The sequence below is a fragment of the Canis lupus genome, chromosome 18, assembly GCF_048164855.1.
Source record: "Canis lupus baileyi chromosome 18, mCanLup2.hap1, whole genome shotgun sequence".
Lineage (NCBI taxonomy): Eukaryota > Metazoa > Chordata > Mammalia > Carnivora > Canidae > Canis > Canis lupus.
In genome coordinates this window covers 20064499-20084066 of record NC_132855.1, presented here as the reverse complement: position 1 = coordinate 20084066, position 19568 = coordinate 20064499, and the positions used below count along the sequence as shown (strand labels likewise).

Genomic DNA, 19568 nt, shown 5'->3' with positions numbered 1-19568 from the left:
GGCTCTACCCCTCACATTTGACTAAATTTAGAGTGGATCCCAGGGATCCATTTTTTTTTTTTTAAGATTTATTTATCTATTCGTGATAGATATAGAGAGACAGAGAGAGAGGCAGAGACACAGGCAGCAGGAGAAGCAGGCTCAATGCCGGAACCCGATGCAGGACTCGATCCCAGGACTCCAGGATTGTGCCCTGGGCCAAAGCCAGGCGCTAAACCGCTGAGCCACCCAGGAACCAGGGATCCATATTTTTAGAGTGTTCCCGGGTCACTGGGGAAATTTGGGGGAACTACTGCAATATAGTCTCTCATGACAGAGGTAGTCAGTGATTTAAGATCATGTCTTGGTTCTGAGAAAGAGAGTCCTTGACTGTATATTGCCCCTGAAAACCTGTTTCTGCCCCACCAGGCCCAGGAAATGGCACCACCACCCACTCAGCTGCTGTGGCAAAGAACCTAGGAGTTGCTCCTGCCTTTCCTTTTCCATCCCCTTTAACTCCTGTAGGCTTTACCTCCAAACACCCCAAGTCCCTCTGCACATCTACCCTGTGCCCTGGTTCTATCACTGCCACCTCTACTGGAAGGCTGCAATAGATACCAAACTGCCCTTTCGCCATACTTAACCCTGTGCCCCAACAGTCATTCAGCAGTCAGAATCCTCTTTTAAAAATATAAGGGAGGGAAAAATATATATATATGTAGGGGAGGGGAATCCCTGGGTGGCTCAGCGGTTTAGCGCCTGCCTTTGGCCCAGGGTATGATCCTGGAGTCCTGGGTCAAGTCCCACGTCGGGCTCCCTGCATGGAGCCTGCTTTTCCCTCTTCCTATGTCTCTGCCTCTCTCTCTCTCTCTCTGTGTGCGCGTGTCTCTCATGAATAAATAAATAAAATCTTTAAAAAAAAAAAATATAAGGGAAACCATGACATTCCTCTGTTGTGAAATCCCCCTGTGGCTTCCCGTTGTACTTCGAAAAAAGGGCAAATTACTGATAACTGGGCATTTTTCCCCCTCCCTACCCATCTGAACCATACACCCTCTTTCTTTTTCTTCATCTGAGATGTACCGATTCTTAAAACTCAGAGACACTAATCACTGCCTCCAAGAAGTCCTCTGTGACTCCTCCCTCCAAGGTTGGGCTAGGTGTCCCTTCCTTCTATGTGCTCTATGGAGGAACTTAGCATCCTGTGTGGGCTTCATCATCTGTCTCTTCCACACTTGTCTCTGGGCTCCCTGAGGATGGGGGTGATGGATTTTATCTGGACACATGTCTGGCACATGGTAGGTGCTCAAATGTTTGCTCTGTGTATTAACAAGAATACCTCTCCTAGTTATTCCTGGAAAATAGTCATCCTCGAGGCAGAGGATGTACTGAAAACCCTGAAGGGCACACCCATCAATCACATTTCATATCCACAGAGGAGAGCAACCAGGAGCGTGCTCTGGAGAAAGGCAGACCTGGGTCAAGATCCAGGTGCTGAAATTTACTAACTGTGTGCCCTTGGACAAGTTACTTAACATCTCTGACCTTTCAGTTTCCTTTCAAATATAAAATGGGGATGTGAAAAATGTGCTTAGCAAAGAACACAGCACATTTTAGGTGTCCCTACACAGTGACTAACATTGTTATTCTCCCCCCACCCTTTTTTTTTTTTTTTGAAAGTAGGCTCCACGCCCAGCGTGGAGCTCAACACAGGGCTTGAACTCACGACCCTGAGCTGAGGTCAAGAGTCGGATGCTTAATTGACCGAGCCCCCCAGGAGCACCTAACACTGTTATTTTCATTCCTCCAGGTGGGTGCACCACAGGCTAACTCTAATGCTTCTTGCCAAGCTGGGTTAGGGGCCAGGGGATGTTTCTTCAGCCCATTTTCAGAACTATTTTATTCCATAAGTCATATCTCCTCATTTGTTTTCCTCCTTAAATGATCTCTGTTTCAACGAAATTTCTGGGGCGCCTGGCTGGTGTAGTTACCAGACCATGTGGCTCTTGATCTTAGGGTCATGAGTTTGAGTCTCACGTTTGGTGTAGAGATTATGTAAAACAAAAACAAAAAACCCCCACATCATTTCTGAAAAGAACAGTCTACAGGCAATAGAGTTCAGTCATCTGATGCCACTCTACTCAGGGGGGGACTCTGACAGGGGACTCAGGACACACTTTCTCCCCTTTCTCCCTGCAGCGGGCACGTTTCCACCGTCCAGGGTCACTAACAGTATTGTCATCGCAACTGCCAATACTTCGCTGAGCACCCAAAGTGGAAGGAACACTCGATTAAAAGCCTGAACCCTTCTTCTTTCTCTCTCAGGGTGTCTTGCCAGCCGTTTCTTAAAACGTCGGGTATTAAACTGCTTTTATCTCACTAATTAATAATTAGCTTCGGCAAGCAAGAAAGTGAGAGGCACAGCTGGATCCCTCTTAGAAACAAATTGGAACCAGAAAATCCCAGGTAGCGTACTGGGTGGAAAAGGCAAGGAGATGGCAAGGCTGTCGCAGATGCCAATGAAGCAGGAATCACCAGCCGGGGTCTCTTGCCTCGGCCGACGGGAGTCGGTGGGCGAGTTCCCATTACCCTTCCCGGAGGGAGGGCCCCGCGCGGGTGTGGACGGCAGGTCTCCACAATGGGCCTCTATCCTCGAAGGCCCTTAAAGACTTGAGGCACTGTGTTCTACTCCGGCTTTGTAGCTTGGAAATCCCGGCGAGTGATGACTTTATGGGTTCGTACGGTCTAGACAAGAGGGTTACTCTGGTGAACTCGCTCCTCGGGGAGGCTGCGGGGAAAGCTCCCCTACGACCAATTCCCGCTCGGGAGGGCAGGCTACCCCAGGACGCCGGCCTTCGGCAGGGGCTGCGGCGGAAGCCCGTACTCCCAGCTTTGTCACCGACCACGTTTATTTTCTTCCCTGTCAAAACAAGGACAGGAAAGCGGGACAAGAGCCCTAGTGAGAAAAACCAACTCAAGGTAACCAGGGAGGACAGAGAAGGAAGGCTGCCCTGAGCCCTGACGGGAAGGGGGGGCTTTCTGGAAGAAACAGGGGATGACGGACCGAGCCTCTGTCTGCTTTACGTCTTCCACGTGAGTTACGTCCGCTTTCTCCACATCTGCAGGTCTTTGGAAGAGGGTGTGTGAAGACACCGTGGTCTGGATGGGGTACGGGGGTAAAACGCTAACCCAAATTCCTTAGCCGTGGTGCTAACACCCAGAGGAACTCCCAACTATTTTCACCTCCGGTTTTACGGGACCGGTAGAGGTAGGGGCTGGATGTGCTCCTGCCATACTTGCAAGAAATCATTTTCACCTGCCCCAGGACCGAGCCCAGAGAAAACACCTGTCTAGAAAGCTTAGGACTCTGGTTAGCTAACTCTCTGGGAGGGAAGAACAGGCTTCTGTGAAGCGAAATCCAGGCCTGGACCCAAACAAGTTCTCGTAGGAGAGTATCTTCCCCAGAAGTCCTTCCAGACCACGTCTGCCCCACTCAGGGGCCGTCTCTGCTCTCTGGGCCCCTCCCTGCCCTGCCCTCCTGTCATCTGGCACAGATACAGTTTTCTGATACCATATTTGTTGTGACACGTTTTCTTTTCCTTCCCATTGAGTTGCTTAGGGTAAAGACGCTTTCTTTCCCACCAGGACTTCATCTTCACAGACCCGAGGATGGTCTTGCATACTAAGTGCTTAGTTACTCCCTAGGACGGATCATTGATTAAACCAAGGAGAAACTTCTAGCACCACTCCTGCCCCCAGCCCCAAAATAAAACAAATAGAGAAAAAAACCTGTTTCTTCCTCTGTGGCTGGGCTCTGGTAAAGAAGCTCGTGTTTGTTCTGGGGATGGGAGTCTGGGAACGTTCTGGGATCTGCAGGCCCGGAAGGAGTTGCACGGCCACGGTCTGATGAGGTCTCATGAATGGAGGACTCTGAATCTAACACAACTGCCTATGAACACACACTTGGTATTGTGTAGTGGCTGGAGTGTGACGGAGAGGGAAAGCACAAGAGTGGAAACAGGAAGTGTGGATTTTGTTTTGACCCAATTTGGCTACAGGAGCTTGAGCCTGTCACTACACTCCATGAGCCTGTAACACTGTCGTTCAAATTTTCTGATCATGATCCAGTGAAAAATGACATTTTACATCACAACACAGAAAACGACACACGTGAGCACAAAACAAAGTTTCCCCCAGACAATATGTACACTGACTGAATGGGAGGCACCCTATTTTCCTTCTTTGTTTTTTTATGCTTGTGATAAACTTAAAATTACAACAGCCGAGATGATGGCTGCCTAGGTCTGATGCTGTGTTTTATGCCATGCTGGCCTGCCTCCTATGCTTTCCTCGGCCGGGCGGAGTTTGAGGCAGAAGCGCACCTCCTAATTTCAGGGGTGTCAAGGAACAACGACTTACATAATAAAATCATTGCATCACTCACCTGCCACTCTCTTCCAAGAACTCTCTCCCATGGGGTGAAGGAGAGAATGGAGCTGCTCTCCCATCTTAGACCATCATTTTACTATTTTTGTAAAGTTTGTTTATTTATTTATTTTAAAGATTTTATTTATTCATGAGAGACACACACACACACAGAGAAGCAGAGACATGGGCAGAGAAAGAAGCAGGCCCCCGCAGGGAGCCTGATGTGGGACTTGATCCCGGGACTCTGGGACCATGCCCTGAGCCTAAGGCAGACACTCAACCACTGAGCCACCCAGGCATGCCAAGTTTATTTATTTAAATAATCTCTACACTCAACATGGGACTGGTACTCAAGATCCTGAGGTCAAGAGCTACATGCTCTTCTGATTGAGCCCACCATGCGCCCCTCTGACCATCATCTTACAGGGAGCAAGAACTGGAATGGAGCCTCTTCCACCCAAGCTCTAGAATCTCTGTCCTTTCTCAGCAACAAGCACTGACGGTTTGGGGCCGCCCCCATTTTAAGACATTTACTTTAACCAATTCATCTTTGTCAGTCTCCAGTTCTTTTGAATATTCCAAAGACATCTGTACTGAGCACAAAAGACCAGGAAGATGAATATGTGAGGCCATTCAGAGTACTTCAGAGACAGGCACTGTGAACTGTTTTCTTCATAATTGTATTACCACTGACCTCGATCCCCTTGGGTCAAGCCAGGGATAAGGCAAATCTTTAAGAACCTTATCTGGCCCTGTGTGTTTACCACAGCTTCTCCAACTCTTTCCTGAGAGATCTCAAGGGGACTATGCTACCTGTTGTTTGACATTCAGCTAGCATCAAGGGCATGGGTCATGGTCCTAGGATGTCTGGCCCACATGGGAATGAGGCCCAACACCTGAGACTTAGTAACACTATGCTGTGGTCACCTGAACTAACTTCAAGCCAGAGTTCCATATGGTAAGCATCACGAACCGAAGGGAAGACAGTTTACTACAAGACTGGAAAGAACCAGCATGCAGAGCTGATTCTGTTTCATATCTTTCTCTGTCAATGAGAAAAACCAATGACAACTATTAATTGGGCCCCTAAGTAACAATATGGTTTATTATGTTAATAAATTCAGGCCACTCAGAATGCTTTCTAGACATGAACCTGACATCGCTCTGAGGGAGCCATAAATTGCCATCTTCTGGAAGATGACAGAGGCAAAATGTTCTGAGAAAAATATCCACTCACTTCTCAGTCCTGTCATCTTTCCAAAATATACAATCACAATAGAAAATACAAAGTGAACAGAAATTCTGGGAGGCTGTGAGCTGCTATTTTTAAGAGTCACCGCTACCGTGAACATGAAGCTCCTTTCAAGTTTATATATAGCATAATTCATTTTTCAGTTTGCCCTCCTTGCTTGATAGAATCAAAGGGACGAGGCTTCTCACTGCCACATCGATAGCTCAAGGGCTTCCACGTGACAAAGGATGAGCTTTCTAGTCCTGGCAAGCCTTCCTCTTCTGATGATGCCAGGAAACAGATCTTTGTTGAGAAGTGAAAAAAGGGAGAAAAAAATAAATCCATTTTGGAATATTACTGACTCATTTTAGGAAGCATGGCTTTATAGATCATTTTACACATGTGTTAACTGGATTCTACTAACTTTTAATTTGCTGTGTACTTGCCAAGTACCACGTATTAATTGCCAATGGTGTATGTATGCTTCTGTAATGCTAACTTTATGTAGTTATCCCAGAACCTCTGATTTAAATTCTGAAAAGAATTTTAAAATCCCAATTTTTATATTTGCAATTACTTTATAGTTTCATTTTTATGGTGTTAGTTCCCAAAGGGGGCTTATTCATCTCCCAGGGCGAAAAAAAAACAAAAACAAAAAACACACAGCCCTCGGGGCTGTGGTGCGTTGTCCACAGGTGGTGGTAGGAACCCATCTAGCCTGTCACAACCAACCCCAGACCAGGCCCCTTTGGCAGCTCACTCGCAACTGAGCTGCAATGTTTTAATTTTATGCTTTTAAAAGTTAATGATTTGTCAAGTTTTGTTAGTCTTAATAATTTCTTTTAGGTGCAACATAGGATATTCTAAATCACACACATGTATTACTGAAACCAAGCGGCTTTAAATCAAGAAGTTTTTTCAAAGACTATTTCCCTGGGATGCCTGGGTGGCAGGCACAGTGGTTGAGCATCTGCATTTGACTCAGGGCATTATCCCAGAGTCCCAGGACAGTGTCCTGCACTGGGCTCCCTATGGAGAGCCTGCTTCTCTTCCCTCTGCCTATGTCTCTGGCTCTCTCTCCCTCTCTCTCTCTCTGTGTCTCTCATGAATAAATAAAATCTTAAAAAAAAAGTTTTTCTTTTTAAAAAATTTTTAAAGTTTTTTTCACTGACATTTCCCTTTAATGGCAGTGAAATACTGTCCATCACATCTGAGTGCTCTGCCAAAATAAACTTTATCAAGTTGAATTTTAGGGAGACATTTTTTTCCCTCATGTCATGAGAGTTTCAACACAATAATGGCCCAGAACTTTATGTAATTTTAGAAAGTAGTCATCTAAGGGGATGGAATGGGGGGCCTGTTCAAGATACAGGATCATGATTGTGTCCCAAAAACATCATCCAGAATGGAGTGACTGGCATTGGTCTTCATGTCTGTGAGTACCTGGGAGTTCAGCTAAAATAATGCCTCAGGGTTCTGCCCTGAACATAGCAGCCAATGAAAAGCACATTGAGGTCCTCTCCACCCCCGAATTTAAGGTTCTATGTAATTGTTTTCCAGTCAAACTTTGCCACTGACATTTTAACTATGCAGTTACATAGCCTATAGAGAGCTTGAGAGTTCTCACACATAAAACACCTTTTTCACTATTTGCTACAAGAGAAATCTGCTTTACACATGTTTTTTTATTATGACGATTTTGAAAAATGTATCTATTTTGTTTTTTTTTTTAAGATTTTATTTATTTATTCATGAGAAACAGAGAGAGAGGCAGAGACACAGGCAGAGGGAGAAGCAGGCTCCATGCAGGGAGCCCGATATGTGACTCGATCCCAGTACTGTGGAATCAAGCCCTGAGCCAAAGGCAGATGCTCAACTGCTGAGTCACCCAGGGATCCCAAAATTTATCTATTTTTTAAAAAGATTTTATTTATTTATTCATGAAAGAGAGAGAGAGAGAGAGAGAGAGAGAGAGAGAGAGGCAGAGACACAGGCAGAGGGAGAAGCAGGCTCCATGCAGGGAGCCTGATGTGGGACTCCAGGATCACACCCTGGGCCAAAGGCAGACGCCAAACCTCTGAGCCACCCAGGGATTCCCAAATGTATCTATTTTGAAACTAAAAACTCCCCCCAGACCCAGGCTGTACAGAGACATCTTAGCAGGTAGACAATAGCAGGCACTGTCCAGCTACTTTATCCACTTTATTCCAAATTATCTGATGAGAGGAAAAACAGTTTCTCTGAGTGACTTGTTCTCTGGCCTGTAATCATCTGGAACACCTTGGCTGCCTATTTTGCCTTTAGAGGAAAAAAAAAAAAAAGTAATAATTGAGTGACTATGTAGAAAACATAGCACATCATGGCATAGTTAAATCTCAAATTCCTACACAGTTGTCCCTCAACCAACTTCAGTTTCTTAGGGATGATTTTTGATGTGTGTTTCATGCCAAATGTTTCCATGCCAAAAAAGGTCTGAACTGGCTAGGTTTTAACAAACAACTTATTGAGCCCAGTGGAGTGGGAAACACATCTTCAATCTGATAAGATCAAGCCAACTCATTGCTGGTCTGATGGATATAAATTTAACACCAGCAACCAGTTTTCCAAGGAGGAACTATGTAAGCTCGCTGGCCAACAAGAAACCTCTCCATCTCTGGCACCGCAGAGGATCCAACTGCCTAACTTTCTCCCTTCCTGTCAGATACTGCTTCCTTTTCAGTGCATTTCCAAGAAGTCTGTACAAACCCCTGGGACAGGAGCAGGGGAGATTCTGTACCTGGATTGTCTTTTTTAGCAAGAACAAATTAGCTTAAAGCTTTCACATTTTTCTGCAGGTTCTGTCTTTAATGCTGTGCAGCTGGATGTGCCCGGGGTTTTTATTCCGAAAACTAGACCCACATGGAAAAGACATTAAAATAAGTTTGCTGCTGTGATACCTGTGAAGATGAAAGGGCTTCTCTGATTTTAATATGCTATATTTTAGGTGGGAGGGAAAAGAAAAGCCTTCTTTGGAAACAGACATTTGGCCGGGCTACGAATTCATCAGGTGTTAAATCCCCACCACCTTCGCGGTCGAGGGGTAAGGGAGCACTGCGTGTCTGTTTGTTTATCCATGTTTCCAGGGAAATCTGCACGGTTTTCCAGGCTTACTGTCCGTTACTCTCTTTAGCACTCACACTGCAGCTCTGAAACTTGCTTTCAAAGAAAAATTATTGAGAGGTGTGCACTGATGGGTGCTGGCTTGCGAGTGAGCTCTGGACTGCCTTCCTTTTTGGGGGTGGGGTAGGGGGACTGGGGGAGCAGCACAGTCTGAACGTGTGCCCTTTAAAATAACTTTATCTTGTGATCTTTCCTGATATTTTTTTGGCCAGTGCAGAGACTCCTGCTGGGACAAAGAAAAAGCAACACGGATGGAGAGCCAAAGCCTTGCCACGAACTCTTTCTAGCACGAGGCGAAACAGACTGTCAAGACTTTTAAGATTTCTTGTGGGAATTCTTAACAGTGGACGTATTATTTTTATTGAGCTTGATTAAACAACACAGTTAATAGCGGAGATGAAATTGAGGTTTATAACTAGGTGTGCATGGTTCAGCAAGGTATTGCTAACATGGGAGGCCTCAAAACTATTTTCATTAGAAGGTAAATTATAGATATCTCTGTCACTGCAAATACCACAGCTGAAGAGAAGCTGCTATTGAGTGTCTGCCCATGATAGAAACTGGGTTTATGGAGTTTCAGAGGATAAAACTGAGCCGCTTTTTCTTTCCTGAAAAATTCTCAACATAATGAAGCATTCACTCTTTATCTCATGGGAAGCAAAATGTTTTGGATATTGGAAGATCCGGATGCTAGAATTTTCTATCCCGGATCCTTTTAGTCATTAATCAATTCTAACTGCAGCCTAAGACCAAGCATTTGGCAACTAGCATTTCTTTGTCCTTATCTTCCTCCCTCCTTTTATTTCTCCATTTAGGATGTATTGCAATTGTTTCTTTTGACCACACTATTGATTCCTCAATGTTCCTAAGAAAGCTGAGAATAAGGATTACACTTACTATCTGTCTTCAATGGAGAGGAAATTCCAGAGATTTTCGTATTCGAACGACCGCATGTATTTACTTCCTTTGCTCTTAAATGGATTGTTTACAGCAGAGGAAACACTATTTGCTCACTCAAGGATGGGTGGAAGTTGGGGCCTCCTGTTCCTCATTTCTGCGTTGGCCACCAATTCTTTTTGAACTGAGGCAAGTACATATACAATGCAACGCACAGATCTCGAGTGTATAACTGATAGGTCTGATAAATGTATCCCTTTGTGTAACCGACATCTCGCTCAAGATATGAAATATATCATGCCAGAAAGTTCTTCTGTGTACATTCCCCTCTCTCCACTCTCCTTGAGTCAACTGGTGTTCTCATTTCTGTCAACACAAATTGGTTTGCCTGTACTTGCATTTCTTGTTTTGTTTTTTATGATTTTATTTATTTGAGAGAGACAGCATGAGGGGGTGAGAGGGTAGGGCAAAAGGAGAGGGAGAAGCATTTATCTGAGGGGGGGGGTGGAGAACAAGTGGAAGGAGTGCAGGGGAGGAGCCAAAGGGAGAGGGGAAGCAGGTCCCCCTGCTGAGCAGGGAGCCTGACGTGGGGCTCCATCCCAGGACCTTGAGATCGTGACCTGAACCGAAGGCAGGTGCTTAACTGACAGAGCCACCCAGGTGCCCCTGTACTTGAATTTCCTATGAACTCTTTTGTGTCTGCTTCTGCTCAGTGTAAGGTTTTTTTTGTTTTTTGTTTTTTTTGAGATTCATCCACATTTTCTGGTATAACATTACTTTGTTCCAAAAAAAAACCAAAAAAACAAAAAAACAAACCATTACTTTGTTCCTTTTTATTGCTAAATCTGTATTTCACTGTATGGACAGATCATGATTTGTTTATCCATTCACCTAACAAGAGAATTAACAGTTCAGAGTTATTGTGAATACAGCGGCTCTGTACATCCTTCTACTTGTCTTTTGTGGGCATGTTTCCATTACCCTTGGGTAAAGTCCTGACATGGAACTGCCACACTGATGTCACTGATTTTTGGAGCCCTGAAGAAGCTCTGTGATCTCAGCAGGTTTCAACCCTCCTTGTCTGGGTGGAGGAGCAGCGACATCTGATGCTTTCTGCCCTCCTCAGAGCAGCTTTGAGGGTGTCCTCGGCCCTTGACAGGAAGGAGGGCTGGAGTTTCCAAGATATGGCAGTCAAAATTCACCAGATCCTCAAAACCTTGAGATGGTCTTTATGTGGCCCTAGTACCTAGATATATTTTATGAGTGAAATGTTTAGTTCTGCTACATCATAACGGGCTCTGAACACATAAAAGAACCTCAATGTAGGTGAGGCAAAGGAGTGCCCCCTCCCTCCGACCACAGTGGTGGTTGGGCCTGTGTGGTCACACCCTTCACAAGAGAGGGGACAGGGGATCCTTGGGTGGCTCAGTGGTTTAGCGCCTGCCTTCGGCCCAGGGTGTGATCCTGGGGCCCCGGGATCGAGTCCCACTTCGGGCTCCCTGCATGGAGCCTGCTTCTCCCTCCACTTGTGTCTCTGCCTCTCTCTGTGTGTGTCTCTCATGAATAAGAAATAAAATCTTTTTTTTTTAAATTTTTTAAATTTATTTATGACAGTCACACACACACACAGAGAGAGAGGCAGAGACACAGGCAGAGGGAGAAGCAGGCTCCATGCACCGGGAGCCCGACATGGGATTCAATCCCGGGTCTCCAGGGTCGCGCCCTGGGCCAAAGGCAGGCGCCAAACCACTGCGCCACCCAGGGATCCCAAAATAAAATCTTAAAAAAAACCAAAAAACAAAAACGAGGGGGACAGAGCTTGTAAGGAGCGCATGTATTTGTTAGAAACATTCAATCTTTCACTTTCACAGTGCTTTGAATTTCCACAATTAAAAGTGTTGTTATTATTACATTTACTAAAATAACAAAAGAAGATATAAAGATCTGTGAACTGGCCAACTCTATACTCCTACCACCCCTGGTCACAAAGTGGTTATCTTAAATGTGTCCCCGTATTAATAACACATAGTGTCATTTTTGTTTTCAGATAGGACCCCCTCCCCCGCCACCCGCCAACCTTTCTTTAGAAAATGTGCCTCTACCCAGAGCAGGTCATTAGCAAATACCACCTGTAATGCACATTCCTGGAACCAGCCTTTTCTGAGGTTAGTGCAGACCAAAAATAAACACGCACGAGTGGTCCTGGCCAGGGCTGGCAAAATTCTGTCTGCCTGAAAGGGCAGGATTCAGTTAAGAGCAAAAAGTGTTTTCTTTGTTTTGAACGTGCTACTCAGCTACTTCAAGAAACCCTAACTAACCTGCCAGCGTCAGCCATTCCTACCACTGCCAGCCGACAGTTCCCGAACATACGGGGCTCCTTTACCGCTGCAGAGTGTCTTAGGCAGAGTAGAGCCCTTCCAAGGCCAATGTCCTTTCTGAACTGGTGGTTTCAGTAGAGGTGGTGTTAACACAAGTGGTTCTTTCTGTCCCTCTCTCTATTTCGTTCATCTTCACGGTGAGGTAGGATTGCCTCCAATGTGCAGAAAAGATACTGAGACTTGGAAGAATTTAAGGCCAAGTCTCTCTCCAGTAGCAGAATCAAGATTTGGATTCAGATCCTTCTGATGCTTAAGGCTTCCCCTACCCCCCTTTACTTCTATGCTCCCAGAGTTTTGAAAGGTGACCCAGAAAACCCCAGATTCACTAACATCTTTTGTTAATATCCAGGTCTGATTACTAATTCCCTAAACTGACATTCCATAACGATCATGGAATATAAAACTGCCCCAAGTCACGTTCCCACTGGTCTCACCTTATTCCAACTCCTTTGGAATTTATGTTTGCCTTACAATATCTAAGACATTTTATAGGTGTGAATATACAACTTGTAACTGTGCGAAAACAGCACAGAGGAAATGATGCTGTATGTATCTCTCTTGTTTTACTAATCACCCATCCTGATAATGTAGGCCATCTGTGTCTATGTCACATTCATTATGTGTCTGTCCTACATGTGTATAACTGGCTTCTACTAAAAGATATAAATTCTAATCCATAAGGGCTATGCCTTATGCAGACTACCCATAATACCTGGCACAGAACCTATAAAAAAATGGATACTCAGTAAATTATGGCAAATGCAAAGATGCCCAATCCTAGTGCTGTGGAAAGCAGTGGCTATGCCATTTGGAAACCACTTGAACTTGGGCAAGTTATCATTTAAGTGAGGCTCAATTTATTTTGTCTTCAAGTGGGGTTAATGATGGTGAGTGTGAATGCTTTTGTGCATTAAGTGCTATGAAGATATAATCTATTATTATTACAGATCACCATTGATTTGATTGTTTTCTTCCAGTCAAGAAAAGAGTTTTGTTTAGGAAGGTTTCTTAGAAGTTGTGCAGTTACAGAAAAATAATTGAAATGCTGCATTGTTGTTGCCATCCTTACTCTACCAACATTTTGAGAGGCAAGAGGAGATGAAAAACAAGTAGCCACCTAAGATGGTGAAGGAAGCAGAACTAGCCATAAGATTGGAGCATGACCCTTGGGAAGCAGGACAAAGGTTTTACGAGTCAATCAAAAAAGAAGATGAAAGAACAATGACTAGAGCAAATTAGTATATAAACAAAGAAGCAAAGAAACCGTGGACCAGGAAAGGGTGTGTTAGTGACTCCGAACATAATGGAAGCCAGATAATACAGCAACATCTTGTCATTCTCCAGCAACAAGAAGGTACCTTTATGCGAAAAGGGAAATGTAAATCGAGGCCATTTTCTTAATAGGAAGATTTTGGGGGATGTTTCTTAGGTATGGTCTAAATATTGAACTCTTGAGGGAAGAACCTGTGAGAAAAAACAAACCATGGCTTCAGGAATTTATAAATATGTCATGAAATTCAGTCATGCTGAAATATTTTGCTTTTCTTTTCTTATGTTCCACCATAAAACAGAATAGGATTTCTCTCCTTGAGGTTTCTCCTTCTATTTCATCCTCCGCCTTGGATGGGTGTGGGGAGGTATGCTGGTTTAGACCTAACCTTAGTTATCTTTCTCTGAGATTTTCTACTTCTACTAAGCTTACTTATGTTTATTTTGTCTTCTAAAAATAAAAAAGGCATGGGGGGGTAGGGAGAGTCCACCTCAACTCCATTTAGATAGTTTCAAAATGTCAAGCAAAATTTTATCAGTTGTATAAAGTCTGTATTGTAGAAAAATTAATACTTTTAAGAAGACTTGTTGTGGATCAGTAACTCCTGGAAATTTCAAAATCTTATAACCTGAACAACTTATTGCAAAAGCCATAAAGGAATGTTAAGGGTCTACTGTAAGGCCAAATAGCAGGAGACACAGCAATATGAAGTGAAATAACACAACATAAAAACTCAAATTATGCATTAATAGATATTATCTGTGACTTCACAGTCATTATAGGGAACCTAAACAAGAAAACAAAAAAATTGGTTTAATTTCCTTGGGTGCCTTTCTCTGGTTTAATATTTGAATTTCTCCCCTTCTGAGTGGGCCAAAAAATATATATACAAATATTTTCCAGGAGAGACTATGCAATATGCTATTATAACCAGAAATCCAGCCAACTCTTTCTGTGGCTTCTCCATTAAGACATAAGTGAGCATCTGTTCAGTCCCATTGGACCCATCTCTGGAGTCCTAGCAAGTAGACTACTGTAACCTTTCTCCAGGTAAGGTGGAAATATGTTAACCCAAGCAAGAAAACACATGGCTATGACAACTAGACTGATCACGTTTTAAAACAGTGCTTTTCCAACTCAGGCTATAGGTTAGAATTATCTGGTTTTTAAAAACTCCCAGTGCCTAAGCCCCATCCACTAACTGAATCAGAGTTTCAGGGATGGAGCCCAAGCAAAAAGTGGCTTAAAAATATTCCAGGTTGGGGTGGTGGTGCCTGGGGCTCAAGGGTTAAACATCCAACTCTTGATTTCAGCTCAGGTCATGATCTCAGGGTCATGTGATGGAGTGCTGCATTAGGCCCTGCACTGGGCATGGAGCCTGCTTAACATTCTCTTTCTCTCCCTCTGCCCCTCCCTCTGTGTGCTCACGTATGCACATGCTCTCTTCTCTCTCTCAAATAAATAAATAAATAAATAAATCTTTAAAAAAAAATCCTCCATGTTGGGGTGCCTAGCTGACTCAGTTGGTAAAGCATGCAACTCTTTTTTTTTTTTTTTTAAGATTTTATTTATTCATGAGAGACACAGAAAGAGAGGCAGAAACACAAGCAGAGGGAGGAGAAGCAGGCTCCATGCAAGGAGCCCAATGTGGGACTCGATCCTGGGAATCTGGGATCATGCCCTGAGCCAAAGGCAGACCCTCAACCGCTGAGCCACCTAGGCGTCCCTGCATGCAACTCTTGATATCTGGGTCATGAGTTTGAGCCCCATGTATGGTGTAGAGTTCACTTAAAACAAATCAAAACAGAACTTCCAGGTGATTTTGATTTCAGCCTGATGGAGAATCACTCTTTTAAGAGATTCATTGGCAAATATAGGTGTGGGGATCAGAGTGGGGGGAGGAATTACTTTCTTAACTAATTAATCTACAGGCACTGATAACCAATATAATATGCTAACCCAGGCCTTTCCTAGAGGATAATCCTTCCTCTTCCAGAAAAGATAATTAAATTAATTTGAAGAAAATAAATTCATTTAACTGTTTTTTTTGGACGGCATGGGGCCATCCTGTCTAGATCTTTTGGTTATATGCACTAAACACTAATTTCAGTTATAAAAGTAAAACAGATTCATCTTAGTAAATGGGAGAAAAGAGAATGGAGAAAATAACGCCCTTTTCCCTATCATATTAAGGCAACCACAGTTAGCTCTTTTGGAGTAAAAAATAAAATTGGGATCACGCTGCACGTGTGGTTTTGTAACCCAATAATGTGAATAACTTTCCGTGTCATTACATAGTCACCTATAACATTGCTGCGAATGACTGCAAAGCAATCCAATATTCGAAATGGCCATTATTTATTGGTGACTGAGGTTTGCTTTCGGTTTATTCACAGACACAGTTAGGAAGGACCCTGATCCCTTGAATAACAAAGTAATGTTAATCCATTAACTACTGAAAGGATAAACCTGGTATAATGGTAAAGAGGCAGCGGTGGGGGGGGGGGCGGTAAGGTGGGGGTACTGATAGGTAGCATTTGTCAATTCGATTGGTGTAAAGACTCCCACTAAGGCCAATTTCAAGGTAATCCTTCTAACAACTGGTTGGCAAACAGGGACATTTAATAACTGGCTCTCAGGAATCAGCTCCAGCTCATCCTTAAAGAAAACCTCGGCTAAGTGGTTGGCTCTCCACTTCTAATATGCTATTTGGACAGCAGGGTGGGAAGTCTGAGAATGGAAGTGAACCAGAGTTCCAGTTATCTTAACATTCTGTTGGATTTGGGGTTTGGAGTTGTCTAATTGGTAACTGGAGCAGCTAGATGGCTGAAGGTCTAATAAGAATTTTCTAAAAAAGGTCCTAATGTGGAAAGTGCAAGGAAAACTGCACTACTGGAAGACCACATTTTTTTTTGAATAGACAGACATGGGGCTTTGTGAAGTTAACCTTATTAAAGGCCTCTATTTCTTTAATCTGTATATGGAAATAAGAATGTTGTCTCAGTGCAGCTGGTGTTGGGATTAAAAGCATTATACGTCCAGAATATGAAAGCATATAATATAGTAAATACTCTACAAACGTTAGTTGTCTTTCCCCCTTAGGAATTATACCCTAGATGTTACTACTTCTGAAGAGAAGGGTATGAATTCTTTTGACATTTTGTTTGCAGGGAATTTAATGAAGTTGATCTTTTTTAAAATTTTATTTTAAAGATTTTATTTATTTATTTGAGAGAGAGAGAGAGAGGAGGGTGGAAGGGCAGAGGGAGAGGGAGAAGCAAACTCCTCAGTGAGCAGGGAGCCCAACACAGGACTCAATCCCAGGACCCTGGATTACGACTGGAGCTGAAGGCAGACCCCCACACGACTGAGCCACTCAGGCACCCTGAGGTTGATCTTTAAATTACATAGCTTTATCATTAAACCAGGGGATGGCAAACTATGGCCTGTGAGCCAAATCTGGTCTATTTTTATAAATAAAGTTTTACAAAAACTTTTAGTTTTGAAGGAACACACCATGCTTATTCATTTATGGAGTTCTACAGCTGCTTTCATGCTATAATGGCAGGATTGAGTCGCTGAATCGGAGACCCTCTGGCCTACAAAGCATGAAATATTTACTATTTGATCCTTTACAGAAAAGGTTTGCCAACTCATGATTTAAACCATTCTAATCTTTCCTTAAGTGAATACTTTCTTTCATAGACACACACACACATATTTAATATATATAATAAAAAATACATATATACTTAAAACTACTTAGGATAGAAAATGAAAAAGCTAAGGTAAGAAGATTCTCCTAGGATTTAGAAATTTCAAAGTAAATATTAAGTCCAAGAAGACCTAAGAAATATTTGAAACTCCAGGAGGAAGCGGAGCTCTAAGTCAGTCAAGATGGTATATTTTAAAGAATATTTTATAAATGAGATTTTCTACAAGAGGACTATTACTTCTGGACTTGGAATATACCTTAAATGTGGAACTTGGAAGAGTGAATTTAGGAGGTAGAAACTTGGAATATTATTTATAACTTGGCAATGAAAAGTGAACGAAACCACATTAGTCAGGCAAAATAAGCTGATCTCTCTAACTACAGGTAAAATAACATTTCGAACATTGAAAAATGTACACAATCAAAATGGTACAGGGTAGGGGTTTAAGCAACCACTTCCCCTAATTTTTGATGTTTACATGGAACGTTCTTCAAGCAGCAAATAAGTTACCAATGATCCTGACAGACTGAAAATGATACATCTTTACCACAACATAAATTAATTCTCTCAGTGGGAAATTGTTAAAATAGGCAAGGTGTCAGAACGATTTCTTTATGTCTGAAGGAAAGGAAATGATTCCATTTCTTCCAAACATTCTTACATGAAAAATAATAAACTCTCACTTTTAAACTGTGTTCATGGGGTTCTATGGCACCCGTTACTAATTGGGGCAGTCATGGTTATCTGGTTTTGGCCATGAGTCAGTCCATATTAAGTCCGGTATAAAACACTCTCCAGTACAGAACTGCCCCCATAATTCATATTATATATGGATAAATAATCACAGAAATACCCAGAAAAGAGGACCACAGAGTTACACTACGTTCTCATAGCACTCCTTAGATTTACATAGCAAATATTACACAAAGATCCTGGAAAGTAAATCTTCACAGAATAAAATGTAAGGGAAATATGGTGGCCTACCTAAAGGAATGGACAAATGCCCAACACAAATGAGCCAATTCACCATTTACAGGCAAGTGACGCTGATTCTCTTCTTGAAGCAACTAGTTGAAAACCACAGACCACAGAGATGAACATTTATTGAATGCTGGGTGTATACAAATGCCCTCACATTTAACTCACAGAAAAATCCATATATTGGGTATCATTAGTGATCTGTAAAGGGAGAAGTACAGATAGAACTCTGATCGGCTTGTCTCGCACACCGGTCCTATCTCCAAAGTGCCTAATCCTGACAAGACATAGGCTGTCTATCAGCCTCGAGTCCCCCAAACTGCCCTTAGAAAGCAGGTCCCCTAATGAAAGTCAACTAAGTTTGAGAAACTTACTAAATCCTTCCCTCGGAGAATAACAATACATATTAAAGCCCTGCATTAAAGAAATCAGTTTACTTTGATTTAACCCATCACTTTCCCCATCTTATTAGGGAATCCCTTTCCCTCCAAACTACGATTTTGTGAAGTAAATATTCTGAAACACAACTTGAGAAATACTACTGTCGTCCTCTCCCTTGATGAGAGATGGCTGAAAGAGAGATCTACAAACTGTCAGAGAAAATCAACTTTTTAACCACAGTCACGGGAGTGATCCTATAGAGAGGATGGTGTGATTCTAGATGGCTTTTCTTTGCTCTCAGGATCAACCCACGGTGCCCTGGTTTCTGCTGACTGCCCTGGCCTCACCTCACACTAGTTAGCTGGCCTCTTTCTATACCTGAGACCTGCCAGGCTCCTCCTCAGAGAGCTTCTGCAAAATGTCCCCTGGTGGGATGTTCCTCCTTCCCCTCTTTACCTGCTTAAGTCCTATTTATCTTCTGGGGAAAACCTTTCCTGAATTTCCGTCTGGATACTCTCCTATCACTGAGTTCTATATAGCACTTGTCATGGTTATAAGATTCCCTTTATTTAATGCCTGTCTAAACTCCCGACTGTGGGGAGGGGAAATAAATTCCCTGCTTCTCAGATGGCAGAAAGAAGAGGGATCTTTCCAGGCTCCTTTGACTGTCTTTACTCATTCCTGCCCATGGAGGAGCAACAACTTAACTGGGGAGAAGGGGCCGTGCATGCTCATCTCAGGGCGTGCGGTGCACTCGCATCTGCTTGGCATCTGTGTGAAAGGGCAGTTTGGGAAATAAGCTGAATTCAGGGAAAACATACTAAAAGAAGCCCAATGGTTATGAATCCAAGTTCCATTCTGCATTTTGGCTTTATTCACTAATAAAGTTGATTTTGATCTTTCCTCTGGCTGCTGTTTACTTTTTCAGTTGCTTCTACATTTGGGAGGGGAAGACTCTTTTAAGAGTGTGCATGTTGGTCCTCCTAGAATACCAACATCTTCCACGAAGCCTAACCTCTTTCAGGCAAACAGGAGGCACTCAGAATTTTTTTTGACATTATGGAAAATGGTAGAATGAACCCCTATGTACTCATCACCCAGAGCCAATGATAATCAACACATAGCAATCTTGTTTCATCTACTCTCCCATC

The 19568-nt window shown here is 43.1% G+C and overlaps 1 protein-coding gene across 2 annotated transcripts in view; it reads right to left on the bottom strand.

The window, feature by feature from the left end:
* Positions 1-19568, bottom strand: part of JAZF1 (JAZF zinc finger 1) — a 336302-nt gene that overhangs the window by 30133 nt on the left and 286601 nt on the right. The window lies entirely within an intron of this gene.